The sequence below is a fragment of the Carlito syrichta genome, unplaced genomic scaffold (assembly GCF_000164805.1).
Source record: "Carlito syrichta isolate Samal-C Ts95f unplaced genomic scaffold, Tarsius_syrichta-2.0.1 Scaffold307340, whole genome shotgun sequence".
Lineage (NCBI taxonomy): Eukaryota > Metazoa > Chordata > Mammalia > Primates > Tarsiidae > Carlito > Carlito syrichta.
This window is the reverse complement of record NW_007251436.1, coordinates 146,577-169,041: the sequence shown is the minus strand read 5'-3', so window position 1 is coordinate 169,041 and position 22,465 is coordinate 146,577.

Here is a 22,465-nt window from a genome sequence, read left to right as displayed (position 1 = left end):
TGTGCTCTTTTCTGTTTCCATATGAATTTCTGTATTGTTGTTTCCAGGTCTGAAAAAAATGATGTTGGTAATTTGATGGTTTTTACATTGAATCTGCAGATTGCCTTCAGCAAGATAGACATCTTAACAATGTTTATTCTTCCGATCTATGAGCGTGGGATGTTTTTTTCCATTTGTTTATGTCATCTTTGAATTCTTTGAGTAGTGTTTTGTAGTTCTCATCGTAAAGGTCTTTCACTTCTTGGGTTAGGTAGATGCAAAGGTATTTTCTTTTCTTTTTTTTTGTGGTTATTGAGAATGGGATTGTGGGTCTTTTTATTTGATTCTCTGCCTGCTTATTGCTGGTGTATAGAAACGCAACTGTCTTTTGCACTTTGATTGTATAAACTGAGACTTTACCAAAGTCATTTTACAGTGTGAGGAGGCTTTGACAGACTCCTTAGGGTTTCCAAGGTATACAATAATATCATCTGCAAAGAAGGATAACTTAACTTTCTCTTTTTCTATTTGGAAACCCTGATTTCCTTCTCTTGCCTGATTGCTCTGGGAAGGACTTCCAGTACTCTGTTGAACGGGAGAGGTGAGAGTGAGCATCCTTTTCTCATTCTTGTTCTTAGGAGGAATGCTTCCAACTTCTGCCCATTGAGCAAAATGTTGGCTGTGGGTTTAACATAGATGGCTGTTACAGACACTTCTCAAGAGATCACATACAAGCAGCTAACAAACACATGAAAAAATGCTCAGTTTCACTAATTATTAGGGAAATGCAAATCAAATCTACAATGAGATACTACCTAACTCCAGTAAGTGACTAGCATTTGTAAGTCAAAAAAACAACAGATGTTGGCATGGGTATAGAGAAAGGGGAATGTTTTTACAATATTGGTAGGAGTTAAAGCTAGTTCAACTTCTATGGAAAACAGTATGTTGATTCCTAAAAGAACTAAAAATTGACCTTCCATACAATCCATTAATCCCTCTCCTGAGAATATACATGAAGGAACATAAATCTTTCTACAAAAATGACATTTGTGCATGCATGTTTACCGCTGCACTATTCACAATAGCAAAAACATGGAACCAACCTTCCTGCCCATCGAAAGTGGACTGGATAAAGAAAATGTGGATACATATACATGATGGAGTATTATGCAGCCATAAAGAAGAACAAAATAATGGACTTTGCAGCAAATTGAATGGAGTTGGAGACCATCATACTAAGTGAATTATCACAAAAAGAAATCTGAATACTGCATGTTCTCACTCAAAAGTGTGCCTTGAACATTAGTCACATTAGCACAGGGGAGGCAATCACTGGGCACTGCTAAGGGAGCAGAGAGTGGGGGGGGGGGCATGTGACAACACAAAGGATACTTGTTTCATTACCCAAGCAGTGAGGGCCAGTTGGAAGCCCAAACTTCACCTGCATGCAGCCTACTTATGTAGTTAATCCTCACTTGTACTCCACATTTTTATAATAACATAAAATGTAAAAGAAAGAAGAAAAAAGGAATACACCCAAGGCATTCTCTATAACAAAAACCAACTAGTTTAAAAAAAAATGAACTACTTTATCACAGTCTTATATAATTAGGGTAAAGAAATCTATTAGCCAACTTCAGTACTCAAAACTTTTTTGTCTCCTCTTAGTTTCTATTACCCAATACATTATCTTTAGATTTTTTGGGGGGAGGGGCAAAGAATGTATGCTAAAAATGTAAAAAACACAATCTCAGAGGACAAATAAAGCATCAGAATCTTACTCAGATATGGTGCAGTTTTTGGAATTATCATACTGGAAGTAAAAAATAAATATGATTAATGTGCTATAGGCTCTGATGTTAAAAGTAGCCAACATGAAAGAATATATGAATAATATAAGCAGAGATATTAAAATTCTATGAACTAAACACAATAAAATGCTACAAATAAAAGACACTATGATGAAAATAAAGAATGCCTTTTATGGGTTCCTCAGTAGACTACACATGTCTGAGGACTTAATGTATGAATTTAAAGATATATCAATAAAATGAAATGTAAAAAAAAGTACGCAATATGCAAGAATTGTATGATACTTACAAAACATATAAAATATGCATAATGGGAATACCTGAGGAGAAGAAAAAAGAAAAGAAGCAGAGGAAATAAAGTACTAATGGTAGATAATTTTTCAAATTAATGGCAGTCATCAAATCATAGATCCAGAAATCTCAGAAAGCATTTAGAAAACCACCAAGAAGAATAGATAACAAAATATACACAAAATATACACTAGGCATATTAAATTCAAACTGCATAAAATGGAAGACAAATACAAATATTGAGAGAAGTCATGAAAAAGAAAACCACTTCATAAAGCAACATGGAAAATATTTACATTAGAATTTTTCTAATCAGAAAACATAAAAGCAGGGCAGCAGTGGAGCAAAACATTATAAATGTTGAAAAAAAATTAAGCTTAATTAAATTCTATGTCCAAAAATTTTTTTTCTTCAAAAGTGAAAGAGTAGTGAAGACTTTCTTAGACAAATAAATACTGGGGAAATTTATCACTAGTAGACTTACCCTGCAAAGTACGCGAAGCACAAAAGATTTTAGAGTGATGAAAATATTCTGCATACGAATGTAAAAGTAGATGCATTATATTATGAATTTTTCAAAACCTCAGAACTTTTCACACAAATAATAAAGCAATGCTTTAAACTTAAAGAAAATAAAACATTTAGGAAATCAACAGATCCCTGAAAAGAATGCAGATTGTGAAAAGATAATCAAACTGCATTATAAATGTGTGAAACAACCTCAGGGAAGTGAACTGGGGAGAACATGCAGACCTAAGCAATCTTGGAAAGTAATGTAGTCTCTATGAGAAAAAGCAAAGGAATTATACATAAGTATTACACTCTAGTCAATTAAGTTGATTCCCATGGGAGTACAGGTAGACAATTCTGCTAGTGACATACATGTACACTAGAACTTGAAAATTAATAAATGAGTGGCTGATGGTGGGGACTAGATTTGTCACTGTTGAAGTAGAATATTACAGATCAAAAAGAGAAAGAGAGCAGAATGATTTATTTGGTTAAGAATTGGAGTTAGAGACATCAGGAAGAACTCATGTTTAACTTAATATAGATACATGTGTTTACATATAAAATAGTTATAAGTATGTATATATACACAGGTTGGTATACATGCATATATTTATTTGCTTTCTGCTAATATGACCCAAAAGAAACCACATCCCAGTGGTAATGAGCATGCCTTATTCTTGATCTTGGTTTCTAATACTATTCTATGATCAAAAGAGCTAGATGTCCTTGGAGAAATTGCTGAACTAATACTGAGGCAGGAACTATACAAGATAAACCTGGAATATACTCTAGTGCCAGAATGTAAGGTAGAAGTGCTTGGGAAGGGGGGGTATAGAAACAAAAATTCACAGACATTAATGGGGTATATTGGGGTGGCACAGGAGCCAACTAAAAGAGCTCTCAATGGCCAAAGTCATTTAATTTTAAACAATAAAATAAATGAAGTATTAGATTATAGTCCAAAATATAGAATAAATATTCATGAATCCATACTATTATAAATAAATCATTGAATAAATATATAAATGGAAAAGGTAAACAAATCTATTGTGCAGAACAATTCCAAATAATTTATGTAAAGACCACACCTTAAAATAGGAGGAAGCACTCCTTAAACAAAGGCTAGGCACAGTGACTATCTTCCAAAGAGTATAGTATAGAAAGGGGTAGTAAAAGAATACAGTGAGGAAGCCTGAATAATACCACCTTAGACAGGTAATCAAGGTCAACAGTCATAAATCATATTGACATTATGTACCTTTGATACTGTGCTATAAAAATGGTCTTTATTTGGTGGCTTCCTTCCCAAAAAAGTATTACCCAGTGCAATCATGAGAACGACATCAGCCAAATTCGTATAGAGGAACATTCTGCAAAATGCTTAAACAACATTCCTCTAGAAGGTCAGGCATCAAAAGTAAGAACAACTAAGATATGTTTATAGGTAAGAATTGGCAGGAGAGAGGAAAAGTAAATAAAATGTGTACCCTGGGGTCCTGGAACAGATAATAGGCAGAAGGTACAAACTAAAAAAAAATCTTAAGAAACTGTAGACTTTAGTTAATAATAGTATATCAAGATTTCTTCATTAATGGTAGCAAATATACCATACTAATGCAAAATGTTAATATGAGGAGAAACTAAAGATGGGTAAGGAAAAATCTCTGTACCTCTTACACAATTTTTCTGTAAATCTGTAATTGTACTACAAATAAAATCAATTAATATAAAAATTCTTTAAAAGTATGGAAAATTAAAAAGTAATGTACATCCTCCCTCAAAAGATTTACCACACGTATATGCTGATTTAAATGAACTATTTAACTTTGCTTTTTATCTGCATAGAAATGACTTTCTGTTATATCTGTGGCTTGATATTTTACTCACCATTACCCAGTGTTTTGCTTTTAAGATTTCTCCACATGGATGTGTTACAGGTTATTTAAAATTTAAGTTTGCAGCAACAACTCCTACATCATATTTACTAGACAAAAAAGGTATTTTTTGATTGTCATGACATCAAAAAAATTAAGAAAACATATTGATTACAAAAGATATCTAATGGTAAATATTTTTAGTTATGCTAAATAAATCTAAATTATATATATGTTATGTTAATTACAATGAAAATTAATACAGATAATACAATTCACCATAATAAAGTTACTCAATTTTTACATATCATTTAGCTTAGAGCAGATATTGACTTTTAAAGAAACTCCCCCAATAGTCTTCTGCTTTTAACAATTAAAACTGCACCTACAACATATAGTTGCTCAATGGCAGAGGAACTAAAAACTAGTTTTCTAAGATAAGCAGTTAGTCCTAGATATAAACATTATTCTTAACTTGAAACTAAATAAATATGAAGCCAATGCCAAATTCTAGGTGTCTGTTTTCCCATTACATCTAATTATAGTACAAAATAACTTACAGAAGGCTTACGAAAATATTTTCAAAATATTCAGTGAAATATTAATTCTTTCAATAGCTTACTTGCAATAATTAAGATTGAGACAATTAATAAAATTATAATTGCTTTCAGTAGACTTATTAACCAGGGATAATCATTCTTTTTTTTTTTTTTTTTTTTTGAGTTGGAGTCTCACTCTGTCGCCCAGACTGGAGTGCAGCGGCCGCTCCCGGCCACCGCAGCCTCGACCTGCTGGGCTCCGGCGATCCTTTCGCCTCAGCCTTCCGAGGAGCCGGAATTACAGGCATGTGCTACCATGCCCGGCTGATTTTTTGATTTATTGTAGAGATGAGGTCTCGCTGCCCAGGCGGGTCTCGAACCCACGGGCTCAGGCAATCCACTCACCTCAGCCTCCCAAAGGCGCAGGATTACAGGCTGAGCCACCGAGCCCAGCTGTCATTCTTATTTATAGTCTTTCTAAAGCAATCTTACGCTCAATATAGTTTATTTATTTATTTATTTGAGCCAGGGTTTCCGGTTGCTCAGGCTGAAGTGCAATGCCACATTCACAGGTCACTGCAGCCTTGACCTCCTGGGCTCAAGAGATCCTTCTGACTCAGCATCTCCAGTAGCTATGATTACAGTTGTACACCACCAAGTCAAGCTAACTATTTTATTTCTTGTAAAGAAGAGGTCTTGCTATGTCAACCAGACTGGTCTCGAACTCCTGGGCTCAAGAAGCTCTCTCTTCTAGACCTCCAAAAATGCTTGGATTATGGGCCTAAGCCATCTGGTCAGTGGCCAGTTTTTCATTTTTTAAAGTAATAATATTTATATTCTTATGTTATAATACCTAATATCCAACGATGATTTTTTTCTGTAAAATATTCAATATGCAAAGCACTAAAAAATTGTGTACTTTAATATACAATAAGCACACCTAACTGGTATATCTTGAAAATTTTTGACACTCGTTTGATTAGTGTCAAAAATTGGCACTCTCAATCTGAAATTTTCGTTATGCTAAGATTGACTGATAAATAACAGGTACTAGTTTTTAAATTGAAGCTAATATATCTACATAAATAATGTTAAAATTCTTCCTGAACTCCCAATACCAGCCTGCCATAAATAGAGCCTTGAACAAGAACCTTGTGAACCTAGCCATGTACCAATAACCAAATAGCTTATATTAGAAGACTATAAATGTGTAATTAAATTAGACTGGTCTTCATATTTTATCAATTCTTATGACTTTTAGAACTGAAATAAAAATGTCAAGATTTTCTGTTTTTACTTGATAGCAATGAATATATAAACCCAGGAAATACATTTCTAAGAGTATGATCTTTCTCACACGTGACCCTAAATTAAAAGTGTCATGAGCTTAACCGTTTTCTCATTTGTCCTGAGAACACCAGTCAGTGGTGTTTATGCCTGCAGCATTTACCCGAGATAACGCCTGCATTACTCCTAAAGTTTACCACAAAATGTTTCGCTTTATTATTATTATTACCTCACTCTAGTATATCGATAGTCTTTGGAAAAAAATGACATCATTCTATTTATAGCATTCTGTTTTTAGTAGTGGTATTTCCATGTGATGTTCCACTTTGTGTTATTCCGTGCTTTGAAATTTACCATACATAAAAAAAATTATTTAACAACAGATGCTGGCAAGGATGCCGAGGAAAAGGAATGCTTCTACACTGCTGGTGGGAATGCAAACTAGTGCAAGTTCTTTAGAAGACAGTGGGGTGATTTCTGAAAGAACTAGAAATTGGCCTTCCATATGACCCAGCAATTTCCCTATTGGGAATATACCTGGAGGAACTCAAATCATTCTACCAAAAAGATACCTGCACACGTATGGTTGTTGCAGCTCTATTCACATTAGCAAAAACGTGGAACCAACCATGCTGCCCATCGAAGCTGGACTGGATAAAAAAATGTGGTACATATACACAATGGAATATTATGCAGCCATAAGGAAGGACAAACATATGGACCTCTCAGCAATTTGGATGGATTTAGAGTTGATTATACTCTGTGATCTATCACAGAAACAAAGAACAGAGTGCCATATATTCTCACTCATCAGTGGACTTTGAACAATTATCATAACACAATAAAAAAGGGATTGGTAGTAGTGGAAAACTGCCAGGGGAGAGGCAGAGTGGGATTGGCAGTTGAGGGAAACTCCTAGGGGAGGAAGAAGCACACTTCATCAACAAGGATACCTGCATGATCAACATTTTATACCTAACCCTGAATTGTACCACACATCTTTAAAATAAAAATTAAAAAGAACAAAAATGATTAAATCATATATATTTCTGTTACATTAGGATTAGAGACAAGTTCTGTTTAGAAATAACTCCAAAAACAGCTTTCACATTTCATTTTCACATTGAAAACCAGTCAGATTTGCTTTAGTTTCAAAGAACATACTTGTGTAAAATTAAATGAACATGATAGTAAGCTGCCGTTTTCTTTTTCCCTCTAAACGAGAAAGAGGTTTAAAGAAAAAAACAAACTGAGCACTTAGCAGAATGTTTGGATCAAAGCAAGCATGAAATAAATAGTATTTTATTATTTTAATAAATGGTTTGGGGAATGTCCCAAACATGAGGGTGTTCTTGGCTGTACTATTCAGAGATAAATCAGATATCTAAAAGAAGGAAACCACTCATTTGAAGGCATTAATGTCAGAGTATGTTAGTATTATCAATTGGGTGAAAAATGTAAGTATTTTGTATGTTTGCCAATGATTCACAACTTCTCCTACATGGGAAAGCAAAGATGCTGAAAAATACATACTACAGATAGAATAGTTACAGTTATTTGCACTTTACAATTTTAAAACCACCTCACAGTAAATCCATGAGACTTGAAATATCCCACCTCATTGTCTGAACATAGTTAAACCCAGGAACTGATTTAAATATTTTGTGATGAGGCCCTTAGACCAATTGATTTTATAGCTTAACTTATGACTCATTGTTGGGTCACAAAACAATTTAAAGTTGTTAGTACTAGTATATTTACAGAAAAAAATGGAATGTCAAGCTGCATCACATGTAATAAGAGTAAGTATTATTCATAAAACTTACATTTGTTTTATTTGTGTGGGGGGGATTATATTTGAAAAAAGGGTTTCAATATACACTGATGTTTGGACAAACATGTAAGAAACTTTTTCCTCCTCATGGATTAGCAATATTGTTAAAATAGATTAGCAGGAAACAATTAGAAATATTGTTAAAATGGCCATACTACCTAAAGCTATCTACAGGTTTAATGCAATCCTTATCAAAATACCAATAACATATTCACAGAAATAAAAGAAGATCCTAAAACTCATATGGAATCATAAAAGACCCTGAATAGTCAAAGCAATTCTGAGCAAAACAACAACAACAACAACAAAAATGGAGTCATCATACTACCTGACTTCAAAAGGTACTAAAAATTTATAGTAACCAAAACAGTTTGGTACTGGCATAAAAACAGACCAGTAGAACAGACAAGAGAGCCCAGAAATTAATTCCCACACCTACAGCCAACTGATTTTCGACAAAGGTGCCAAGGACACATCTTGGGGAAAAGACAGTTTCTTCAATAAATCACACTAAGAAAATTAGATATTCACATGCAGAAAATTAAGACTAGTCTCCTTACCTCTCACCATATATAAAAATTAACTGAAAATGAATTGAAAACTTACATGTGGGACCAAAAACTATAAAATTACTAAAATAAAACATAGGGGAAGTGCATTATGACATTGAGCTGGGCAAGCATTTTTAAAATAAGACCTCAAAAGCACAAACAAGAAAAGCAAAAAACAGAGAAATGAAATTATAAAGCTTTTACACAGCAAAGGAAACAATTACCAGAATCAAAAGGCACTCTATTAATGGGGAGAAAATATTTGCAGACTATCCATCTGATAAAGGGTTAATATGCAGAATATGTAAGAAACTTAGCAGCAAAAATTAAAATTTATACAAAAAAATTATAAATTAGGCAAAATGCCTTAATAGATATTTCTCAAAATAAGACTTCCAATGGTCAATAGATATATGAAAAAATGCTCAACATCACAAATCAAAACCACAATGAAATACCGCTTCACTCCAGTTAGAATGGCTATTTTCAAAAAGACAAAAGAAAACAAGTGTTGGTGAGGATATGGAGAAAGTGGAACATTTGCATACATAGTTGGTGGGCTTGTAAATTAGTATATAGTCATTATGAAAAACAGTACAGAGGTTCCTCAACAAATTTAAAATGGAACTATCCATATGATTCAGCAATCATTCTATTGAGTATATGCCCAAAGGAAATAAAGTCAATATGTCAAAGAGATATTTGCAGTCTCATGTTTATTACAACACTATTTATGTTAGCCAAGATATGAAATCAACCTGTGTCCATCAATGGATCAATGGATAAATAAAATGTGGTATATATTTATAATGAAACACTCTACAGCCTTAAAAATGAAGAAAATTTGGTTATTTCTGACAACATGAAAAAACCTGGGGACCATTATGCTAAGTGAAATAAGCCAAACACAAAAAGAAAAATGCCGCATGTTCTAGTTTATATGTGGCATCTTAAAAAAATTGAACTCCATGGAGAGAGTTCTGTGGTGGTTAGAGGTTAGGTTGGAGGGATGGGCAGAGGGAAAATATTAGTCAAAGTGATTGAAGTTTTGTCATTTGTGACATGTATAAACCTGGTGGACATCATATTAAGTGAAAAAAGCCAGACACAGAAAGACAGATAGCAAATAATCTCATAGAAGCAGAAAATAGAACTGTGGTTACCGGAGACTGAAGAGAAAGAAAGATTGGTAAATGGGTACAAAGCTACAACTAGAGAGGAGGACTAAGTTCTGGTGTTCTATTACACAGTAGAGTGATAATAATTAAAAGTAAAATATGTTACAAAATAGCTAAAAGAGAGAATTTTGAGTGTTTTCATCACAAAGAAATAGCCAGATTCGGTGACTCAGCCTGTAATCTCGCACTTTGGGAGGCTGAGGTGAGTGGATTGCCGGAGCCCGCGGGTTCGAGACCCGCCTGGGCAACTTGGCGAGACCTCATCTCTACAATAAACCAAAAAATTAGCCGGGTGTGGTAGTGCATGCCTGTAGTTCCAGCTACTTGGAAGGCTGAGGCGGAAGGACCGCCGGAGCCCAGCAGGTCAAGTCTACAGTGGCCAGGAGCGGCCACTGCACTCCAGTCTGGGTGGCAGAGTGAGACTCTAACTCAAAAACAAAACAAAACAAAGCAAAACAAAGAAATAAGTGCATGAGGTGGTGGTTAAGTACCCTTAAAATTTATATGGGACCAAAAAGCAATCTTGAGAAAGAAAAACAAATCTGGAAGCATCACACATCCTGATTTCAAAGTATATTTTAAAGTCATAGAAATTAAAATAGTATAGTATTGGCACAAACATTGACACAGAGACCAATGAAACAGAATAGAGAGCCCAGAGATAAACCTACTCACATATAATCAAGTGATCTTTGACAAGGTTGTCAAGAATACACAATGGGGAAAAGATAGTCTCTTCAACAAGTGATGCTGGAAAAACTGGAAATTCACATGTAAAAAAACCTGAAATGTTCCCTGAGGAAAACTTACAATAAAAGTTCTTGACATTGTTTTTGGCAATGGTTTTCTAGAGGTGACACCAAAAGCAAAGGCAACAAAAGCAAAAATAGACAAGTGGAGCTCTTGCACAGCAAAAGGAAACTATCAATATAATAAAAAGACAACCTACAGATGGAAGAAAAAATGTGTAAACCACATATCTGATACATAAGGAACATACAACTCAATAGAAAAACACGACAAATAACAGAATTTTGAAAATAAGAACTTGAATAAACATTTTCTAAAGAAAACATACAATGGCCCACAGGTATGTGGAAAGGTACTCAACATCACTAAGTATCAGAGAAATGCAAATAAAAACCACAACGAAACATCACCTGTTAATATGTTATTGCAGAAAAAAATAAACAAACTGATGTAAAAACAAAAAAACATGTTGATGAGGATGTGAAAGCATCGAAACCCTTGTACACTCTTGGTGGGACTTCAGAGTAGTAAAACTGCTATGGAAAACTGTACAGAGATTTTATAAAAATTTAAAAATATAACTACCCCATGATGCAGGAATCCCTCTTTTGAGTATATTTTCAAAAGAATTGAAGTGGGGATCTCAAAGAGATGGCTGTATTCCCACATTCACTGTAACATTATTCAAAACAGTCAAGATATGAAAACAACCTACATGCCTATCAAGAAATGAATGGATAATGAATATATGGTGTGTATATATGAGGGAGACCCTCCAAAAACGAATTTATTTATAAAATGTATTTATTAAAAATTATGACTATTCTTACATGTTTAAACTCCATTCACTTTTAAAATACTCTTTATCTAATGCAATATACCTATTGAGATCCTTTTTCCACTACTCAAAGGTTTTTGAACTTGTCAATTCTGATGCCGTTTAGTGTTTCTGCCGGTTTTTGTTTCACATTTTCAACATTGGCAGAAGGTTTCCCCTTGAGGAATTTGTTCATCCAGGGAAACAAACACACAGACAAAAGTCACTCGGGGTGATTTCAGGTGAATAGGGAAGGTGGGCACCGAGGTCATGCCATTTTTGGTCAAAAACTTCTGAATACTCAGCGTGGTGTGGGCAGGAGTGCTTGTAAATCACCCACCATGAAATGGGCAAATAAGTGGAAAGAATTTGCCCCCCAAAAAGAATTCACTGAAGCTGAATGCAGCCTGTCATAACATTAGCTGGTGCACTGATGCCAATGGGTTCCTAGAATACTTACCTAGTGGAAGCCTATACTACAAGGGATCTGCCCTCCAAAAAAACAATTCCAGGTTTTCTTGGATCCCTCATTGTACAGTATATATATATATATACACACACACAGAAAGAGAGAGAGAGAGAGAGAGAGAGAGAGGAATGAAATATTATTCAGACGTCACAAAGAAAGGAATTTTGCCACATGTGACAACAACATGAATATATCTGGAGGGCATTATGCCAACTGAAATAATCCAGATATATAAAAACAAGTACTAAATGATTTCAGTTATCAGCAGAATCTAAAATGATCAAATTCATAGAAGCAGAGAGTAGCAGAGTGATTGCCAGAGAGTGAAGAGAGGAGGAAGTGGGGATTTAGAAAAGTAGCCTGTTCCATGGCAAGTGACTCCATCTAAAAGCAAAACTGTCATGATGACCAATGTTTTGCTCCTGCGTACCAAGGAGTTCTGTAGCAAGGTTTTTAAACAGTGCCTGTAGCATAAATAACCCCTCATAAAAATACGTATGTAACTTTCCCAGTGGTTACAGGTTTTGGCAAGAAAGTCTGAAAGGTGACCAGCTACATATGTCTTAGTAAATGGATGTAGCTTCTGCTAGAAAGTAAGGAGAATAAATGTAGATTGACTAAGTTACCAGCAGCTGGGGCAGCAATAATGAACTTGTCCTTAAGAAGCACATAAGGCCAAGCATGATGCCTCACACCTGTAATCTCAATGCTTTTGGAGACCAAGGCAGGAGGATCACTTGAGCACTGAAGTTCTAGAGCAGTCTGGGCAATATAGTGATACCCTGTCTTTACAAAAAGATAAAAAATAAATACAAATTTTAAAAAGAAGTGAATAAAGTAAAAGCTTTAAAAAGAAAAAGGAAAAATGTGAAAAAGTGACAAGTAAGAGGTATAGTTAGGAGGTAATACAGCTCAAGAAAAAAAGCAAAACCTTTGCTTGGGGGAATTTAACAAAGAAACTGAGACTTGGAGTGCTCTTCTTTAGATGAGAGAGTCATAACCAAGTCTCTTAGTTTATAAATTGTATCACGATATAATTTATTTTTTAATTTAAATGATATGTGATTATTTATTTTCATAATTATAAATAATTACAGGGTAATTAAATAAAACAAATATTTGGATAAACCTATACATGTCACACAAGATGTGTAGACATTAATAAGAAAGCCAAATCAGTATTTCAAATATTGTGACATACTGGCAAGAATAAAAGTACATATCCCCTATTCTTTCTTTATTCCAGTCCATTACATATTCAGCATACAATTATTTATTGTTTCCTTTCTCCAAATCACCCATTTAGTTTGCATTGCATTATTATTCAAAATAAATAGAAATTGAGTAATCATTGGAAAACAATTTAAAATCCCTGTGAGTATAACAAGTCCACATATTGTAAACCTAAATGAGAAATTAAATTAGGCATTTATCTTTAAAAAATGGATAAAGACAACTATAAAAGCAATTATAGGTCTGTTTAGTAGCTTATGTTTTAATTTAAGAAAACATTTTCAAACAATTTATGTTAGAATTATGCCACTAATTTATACATAATTTTTTCCAAATAAAATATTTTTCCTGGCAATGTTATTTTAGTTTTATTTCTAAACAATTGCCTGTTTAAATAGAACCTTTACTTGTGATTGTTAAATATTATGAAAGAGGCAAGCAGTCTGCTTCTTGTAAAATTATTACAAAGCATAACATTAAACCCAGAAACCTGTCTGCAGTGAAACTTCAAAGCAAATGCATTGGCTAATGATTACTAAATATATATATATATATATACACACATATATGTATATATCTGGAAGATGATCACCAATTATTTTTCACAGTAAAGTAAGTATGATTAGATTGATTCCTATATTCCACTGCTCAAGCTAAGGGAAACTTATTTAAAAGGAAACTGAAATAAATAAAAGCTTGGATATGGTGCTTGGTTTATCAGAGTCATAGAAAAATTCTGGAATAATTTGAAAAGCATGCATGTGTAACAGAAATAATTGTCATAAGAGAAAGTAACTCTCCTTTTAAATATATAGTATAACTTAAAGGAGATTTTCAGCCTGTGTAAACACATTGTTAGAAAAAATCTAATTGAAATAGTAAATATAGTGACTAAGATTTCAGTAGCATAAGATTTTATTTTGACATAGTTATTTTCTGCTAAACATTTTAAGTGTTTATTTTTAATAATTTTTTTTCATTAAGAAAACAAAAGTTTCTTAGTGCACAAGTCCCACTTTTTTAAAGTTATAAGTTGTTTTTCCCCTAATTTTTTGCTATTCTATAAAATCCACATAACAAGACACTGGTTAAAGACTGAGAGCCACAATTTTATATCAGTGGGTTTTCTTTGAAAAATAATGACAAAATATTTATTGAATTATGACACTGTGCTAGGCATAAGCTAAATGCCTGGGGTTTATTACCTTAGCTAATCCTTGCAATGGACATATGAATTCCTTATCAGATACATTTTAAACCTCAGCAACCTGTGACTTAAAATTGGATAACAGCCCAGATCACACAATAAGTAGCAAAGACATATTTGTTTTTCTTGCATAGAATAAAAGAAAAGGCACATTAAGTCACGTCTAAATATTACTAGATCTACTGCATAATAAATAGGCTTCTGATAGTAAAAATAGCAAAATCAGTCAAAAGTGTTCATTGGTCACCTTAACTATTTCATCCTTTAGAAAACCTTCAAAAGTCAGTTTCCTTGGCAACGGGTAAATCAAGCAAAGACTTTGCTTTCTTTGCACTTGGTCCCTCACACCCACCCTGCTTCCTCCCCTGGCTTCATGCTTCACTTCTCCTTATTGCTAAGGAGGAATGCTATTAAAGAAAATCTCTGCATGGTTGGAATTTCATCAACTTGTGAATTTCTTGAAGGCACATTAATTCTGTAAAGAAGGTGTTTTTTTTTAATGAGTATTTGCTATATATGCATTATATTACACAGAAATAAATGAATTTTAATAAAGTATTGTTTCTCTAATATCATACTACTATAAAATAGAGTAGTGAGACTAAAGATGAAAGCCATAAGGATCCTTCTAATCCTCCTACTCTTATCACTTTCCTCCCTTTTTTTCATTCTTCATCTGATTTTCTCTACATTTGAACCTTATTTCTAACTCACCTTCTTTCATTTTCTTTTTTCTACCATAAGGGATCAAGAGATACAGTGAAGACAAGGAAATTGCATGAATGATGATGACTAACAATAGCATAAACTAGTATTGTGGCCACATCTACCTTTACTGTAATACAACCATCATCTCCCACTAGTTTTAGGCCTATAATTTCCACCAAAATAAGTGTAGTCTTGACAATACGTCTTTGGCATATTCTCACCATCCCAGAAGAAAACCTGTACACTGTATATTTTATTTCCTAAGGGTCGTGTTCAATAGGCATCCTAAGGTAAAAACCGATTAACAAACGAAAACTAAATTGGCCTAATTTAGCTACCTCATACAAATAGACCTCATGGGTTGCTTTTTGTGTGTGTGTGTGTGCTTGAAAGTTCACAAGGTGCACAGCTATCTAGAATCCCTGTTATCAAGTACCTAAGTTTAGCAGTTACAATTCTAGTTCGATACGTTTATTTTCTTTTAATTCTTTGTTTTACATTTTTCTTTAGTTTTATTTACTATACTGGGTGCTCCTTCCATACCACATTGCTAACATGAATGTAACAGATAGCATATATAACAAAAGAGGACTATTAATATCTACAAGAGTCAGAGTTATGTAGTAGCGAACAGTAGTGTTTTAGCTTTAATAATAAAATGTCAAAGCAATAATATTTCAGGTTCCTATTGCCACCACATGCTTCTTCCTGATTCATAAAAGTCAAAAAGGATAAATTGGACCTCATGAAAATTAAAAACTTCTCATCATAAAACATAGTTAAAAGAATGAAAAGATTAACTATGAACTAGGAGAAAATATTTACAAAACATATGTGAAATAGACAAATAGTACCTTAAATATATAGCAATCTCCAAACTCAACAATAAGAAAACAAAACTGCAATTAAAAATGGGCAAAATGGCCACCCCTTCAAGGTCCCCTCCCACTGTGGGAACTTTTCTGTCCTCTCAATAAATCCTGCTTTCTCAAAAAAAAGTCGGCAAAATATTTGAGTAGACATTTTACTAATGAATATCTATGGATAATAAGTACACTTAAAGATGTTCAATATCATTATTCATTAGGAAAATACAAATTAAACCACAATTTATGTAGTAGTACTAGACACCTATGTGGGGGAACTCCCTGAAACCTGGAATTTATTTATTAAAAAATTTATTTATTCTTAAATGCTTAAACTGCAATCACCTTCAAAGTACTCTCTGTTTGATGCAATACACCTGGTCAAGACACTTTTTTCACTGCTCAAAACAGTTTTTGATCATGCATTTTAGTGTTTCTGCCGTTTTTTGTTTCATCTCTTCCACATCGGCACAATGCTTCCCTTTGAGGAATTTTTCATCTGAGGTTAAAAAAAAAAAATCACTCAGGGTGAGATCTGGTGAATAGGTAGGTATGGGAGTCATGCCATTTTTGGTGACAAAAAGGCTAAATACTCAGCACAGTGTGGGCAAGTAAGCTCGTAATGACCTATCATGAAATGGGCAAAGGTGTTGAAAGAATCTCCAAAAACAAATTCACTGAAGATGAACACAGTCTCTCACAGCAATGCTAGTTGGTATATGGACGCTGATGGGTTCCTACAACACTTACCTAACGGGGGAAGCTTGTACTACCTCTGTTTTTGGGGATTTGCCCCTTGTATTATAATTGCTAAAATTAAACTGATTGACCACATTGTTTTCAAAGATGTAGAGAAACTGGAACACTCATACACCACTACTAGGAATAAAAAACAAAACAGGTTTGGGAAATCGCTTGGGAGTTTCTTTGAATGTTAAATATACCTAAGAGGTCTGACATTAAAGTTCGCAAAATTATCCTAGAAAAAGTGCTACATACCTCATTGCTGAATATCAGTATGGTTACCTTAAAGTACTTCCCTTGTGAAGCTATGCATTGACACCAGTGCCTAGTCCACTCATCAAAGCAATTTTGGAACTCTTTTTCTGGAATGGCCCTCAGAGCTGTCATCATATTACCCTTGATGCCCTGAACGTCATCAAAATATCTTCCTTTAAATATTTCTTTTATCTTCAGGTAAAGAAAAAAGTCCTTCGGGGCCAGATCAGGTGAGTAGGAAGGATGTTCCAATACAGTTTTTTGTTTACTGGCTAAAAACTCCCTCACAGACAGTGATGTGTGAGCTACTGAATGGTTGTGACGCAGGAGCTCCTTTGGGACCATTTTTGCACACACCATTCTCATGTCAAGATCTTCAGTTAAGATTTTCCTAACTGTTTCTCTGTCGATGTTTATTTTGTCTGCTATGGTTCTCACAGTCAGCCAAATTTTTTACACACAATTCAACAAACTTTTGCAATGTTTTTGTCAGTTCTGCTCATTATTGGCCATCCTGACCTTTCTTCATCAATGATGCTTTCTCTCTCCTCAGAAAAAATGCTTAATTCAATTGTACACTGCCATTTTCTTCATGGTATTATCCCCATAAACTTGGACTAACATGTCCCTGATATCACTTCCACTTTTGTCAAATTTAACAAGAAATTTAATGTTTGCTCTTTGCTCTGATTTCAAGCTCTGACATTCTTACAACAACACACAAAAACATGCAACAACTATAAAGAATGTCACTGAGCAAGACACCGCTACACATGGACACAAACAAAGCTGTAAGACACTGGTATGCCAAGGTTATGAAACCTTACCAAGTTGTTTGTACAATGCTGCCAACAAAAGCACACGGTGGCAAATTCATGAACTTAATTGTCATACCTCATATATTACTTTTAGGGTTTTTATTCAAAATAAATAAAAGTATATATCTGTATGGAAATGTGTATGTTTAAAGCCAGATGTACACAGCAACTTTATTTGTAATTACCAAAAATTTGAAACAACACAAAGATTTATCAAAGTGTAAGTAAATGAATAACTTTTTGTAGATTGATGTCATAGGATTCTGTTCAGCAGTAAAAGGAATGAATATTGATACATGCAGCAAGTGGTTGAATTTCAAAATAATTTTGTCAAATTAAAGAGGCTAAACCCAACAGGATGCATACTGTATGTTTTCAGTTACATAAAATTATAAAAATGCAAACTTAATCATAGACATAAAGAATAGATTATTAGTTGCCCAGGGAAAAGTTGAGTTGGACATAATGAAAGGAAAAAGGGAAAAGTTTACAAATGAACACAAGAAAACTTTCCAGAGTGATTGTTTTGATTGAGATTGTTTTGATAGTTGCATGAAGCAATACAAATATTAAAACTTCTCAAACTTTATACTTTAAATATGTACAATTTGTGATATGTCAATACACCTCAATAAACCTGTCACAACCTGTCATAGTTTACACTCACCATTCCCAGGGAATCATTTCTCAGCAAGATACTAACATGAGTTAAAAACTGTCACCCAACACTGGAAGTACTGCACAAACAAGGTGTTTTAAGTGATGCTCACAGCTGCTTACAAATTTTTTTCAAGCACTAGCAATGCCAAGTGCAAGATAATTAATGCAGAATAATTAATGAATTCTTCATATTTAAATACTTAAGGGAACTTTAAACATCTATCTATCTATCTGTCTATCTAACTATCTATCTGTCTCCATTCATTAACATTTCCTCTTAGTTTTGTCAAGTGCATTTTAGTCAAGAATGTTTCACTGGTATCAAATGCAACTGTGAGCATCTGTTGGGATGCACTGCATTGTGAAGGTAGCTTTCTAAACCTCCATGCATAACCTTTCATTTTAATGTTTCAGAATTGCTGAAGAATCTTTTAACCATATCAATTCCAATAGAATAGGTTTTATTCCTCACATTTTAGAAAAGCATATTTGAAAGATATTTGAAAATTGAAAAAATTTCTAAAAATATATAATGCTTGATAAGATAACTTAGAGTAAACCCCTATATCTGAGATTCTTATCTCATTATCCTACATGAGAAAAGCTTGCCAAATTGAATTTTATTTGACTATAAATAACCCCTTCAGATTCACACACACATAGAAGCACACACACAAAGAATTTTGTTTTCTCAATATATATGCAGAACACAACCTGGTAAATCAAATAAAAAGACTTTAACTAGAGTATCATGGGTGAATTCATCTGCCATTGGAACCTTCTTCCTAAAGCAACCTGAATATACAATCAATAGAGCATCTATGTCCTGCCTTATGCTCCCAGAGAGAGCTGTCACTAAGACATAATCAAGAATTACACGTGAATGCTGTGCCAATTAAATGTAGGCCTTATGGCAAACACTGGAATTGTAAGAGTGGTTTTCCCTTCAGTCTGACAGAGTATATGCCATTGTCAAATGTATGTTTTACTTTACGTTCTCAATCTTCCTTGATTATGCTCTTGTTGCACTCCTATTATTTTATTAGTAGTTAAATTATTTTAATGTTTTAAGCACAATTTTATTATTGAGTTAACTTGCTTCTTCTATTCAGTATTGACTGAATATTTGCTGCTGTATGCCAAGTGTTGGTCTGGAGGCCAATGCTGGCTCGGCAATCAAAGGGCAGATCATCTCATGTAATGACAGAATGTTCAGCATGTGTCATCACTCATTGATCTATTAACACAAATGAATTTATCTCTACCCAGTAATCTAAATTGAAATTTGGATTAGAATTAGTAAATATCTTGATTTGGGGTTCAGACTGCTGAAAGAAAAGGTCTAGTGTTTACCTGAAGGGTAACACCGTGAAGGTGGCTATAGCTGTCATGAAACATCAGAGCCATTTTGGAAAGCACAGTTGATCAAAGCAAAGATGAGAGTCCACAGGATTGTGAGAGGATGCAAATATACATAATCTATTCTTTCTGTAATGGCTCAAAGCCCAGCTTTTGCAAACCATTTCTGTCAACTAAAAGATCATAAAATACTTTTTAGCAACCAACACTTGTTTTGAAAGACAATTGACACCTGATTGGTTTTCATGTTTCTACAACTATGCAATGGACCACATTGGAGATGGAAGCAAGACAGAAAAGTACAAATTAAAGTAGAGTATAGTTTTGGCATTACCCTTCTTGACTTTCTCATTGAAACAAGTTAGGAGAAGGTAGAGGACAAATGGAGACCAAAGCCCCCATACAGTCCTATCATGTTAGAGAGGTGTTTTATTTACTTGTTTTTTAAAAAAAGGATGTGCTGAATGTGGTGGCTCACACACGCAATCCTAGCACTTTGGGAGGCAGAGGCAAAAGAGTGTTTGAGCCCAGGAATTGGTGACCAGCCTAGGCAACATAACAAGACCTCGTTTCTACCATTTTTTCAATGAGCCAGGCATAATGGTGTGCACCTATAGTCCTAGGTACTCAGAAGGCTGAAGTAGAAGGATAACCTAAGCCCAGTAGGCCAAGGCTACAATGAGCCGTGAATGTGACACTGCACTCCACCCTCAGCAACAGAGTGAGACTCCAACTCAAAAAATATATACATGTAACCATCTGGCTGTAGCTTTTTGACATTTGCCTGCTAAGCTAAGAGAAAATAAAAAAAAAAAGAAGATAGGAAAAAAACAACGATATTGATAATACCTTAACATTCCCTGTGATAGTATGACCACAGAGTTTCTTTAAACATTAAGGAGTAAAGAAACAATCTAAGTGTTCATCCACAGAATGGCAAATCATGTATTATTGCATTTATATTTGGAATTGAAAATAGTCAAACTTGCAGAAGCAGAACGTGGTATCGTGGTGGCCAGGGACTGGGGGGAAAGAGGAATGAGAAGATGTCAAAGGATACAAACTTGTAGCTATTAAATGGAGAAGTTAGAGAGAGCTAATGAACAGCATGGTGACTATAGGGGCAGATATATGTGATATCTTTCCCCACCCATCATGAGAGTCACTGCCAACACTTCTATAACACAAGACAGGTAAACAAGAGAAAAGCATAACAATTTTTTTTAATCAAAGTTTTACATGAAACAGGAGCCTTAAGAAATGAAGAACCAAATGCACACGGAACATTTTCTGTTTTTATGCTTAGGTCCAATGAAGAATGGACAGCTGCATAGCAATGTGGTTGGGCAAAAAGAGTATGATCTAGAGGTAATAGACAGAGCCTGTCTAGGTTCTTCTTGGCCTCTCTGTGTAGCATTCCTTCCTTATAGTAATGGGGGAAGGACCCCTCTAAAATAAGATTTTTTAAGAGAGAAGAAGAAGGAAAAGAGTAGTCTTTCTAGGCTTTATGGCCTGATTTAATGGAGTGAGCTTCTAGTTTCATTATGATTCAGGGGAGAAAGGTGAGAGATAGGAGGGCAGAAAAGGTCAGAGAAACCTTACTTCTGAGGTTTTCCAATCTCCTCTAGTTCAAAGGACTCAACATGTCAACGTGCCATATACCAGGTTATCATTTTCTGAGCCCCCAAAGTGATTATGGTTAATAATAATATATTGCATACTTGATATTTGCTAGAAGAGATCTTAAGAGTTCTAATCACACACAAAAATTAACTATATGAGATAATTAATACATTAATTAGCTGGATTATAGGGATTATTTTACGATGTGTGTGTGTATATATATATAAACATCAAGTTATGCACTTTAAATATGTTTCATTTTTATGCACCAATTATACCTCAATACAGGAAAGATGGTTTCTTACACTTTGCAGAAGCTTGTCAGTTTGATGAGGTCTCACTTGTCTATCTTATTTCTTATGGTATGGGCATTTAGGGTTCTGATCAGGAATTGGTTGCCTGTTCCAATTTCCATAAGGATGTTTCCTGTGTTTTCTAAGGTTCTTATATTTGAGGTTTTATGTTTAGGTCTTTGATCCATTTAGAGTTAATTTTTGTGTATGGTGATAGGTAGTGATAGTGGTACTGTTTCACTATTCTGCATATGATCAGCTAGTTTTCCCAGCACCTTTTACTGAATAGGTTCCCCTCTCCCCAGTGGTTGTTGTTGGAGGCTTTGTCAAAGATGAGTTGGTTGAGAATTTGAGCCTTTGCTTCTGAAATCTCTATCCTGTTCCATTGATCTATATGCTTGTTCTTGTACCAATACCAGGCTGTTTTGAATACTGTAACCTTATAGAAATGTTTGAAGTCTGGAAGTGTGATACCTCCTGCTTTGTTTCTTTTGCTAAGGATTATTTTTGCTATTCGTGGTCATCTATGTTTCCATATGAATTTCTGTATAGTCATTTCCAGGTCTGAGAAGAATGATGTTGGTAATTTAATGGGTATTGCATTGAATCTATAGATTGCCTTTGGTAGGATGGATATTTTAGCAATGTTGATTCTTCCTATCTATGAGCATGGAATATTTTTCCATTCCTTTGTGTCTTCTTGGATTTCTTTGGGCAGCATTTTGTAGTTCTCATTGTAATGGTCTTTCATTTCTCTGGTTAGGAAAATGCCACAGTATTTCATTTTTTTGGTAACTATTGTG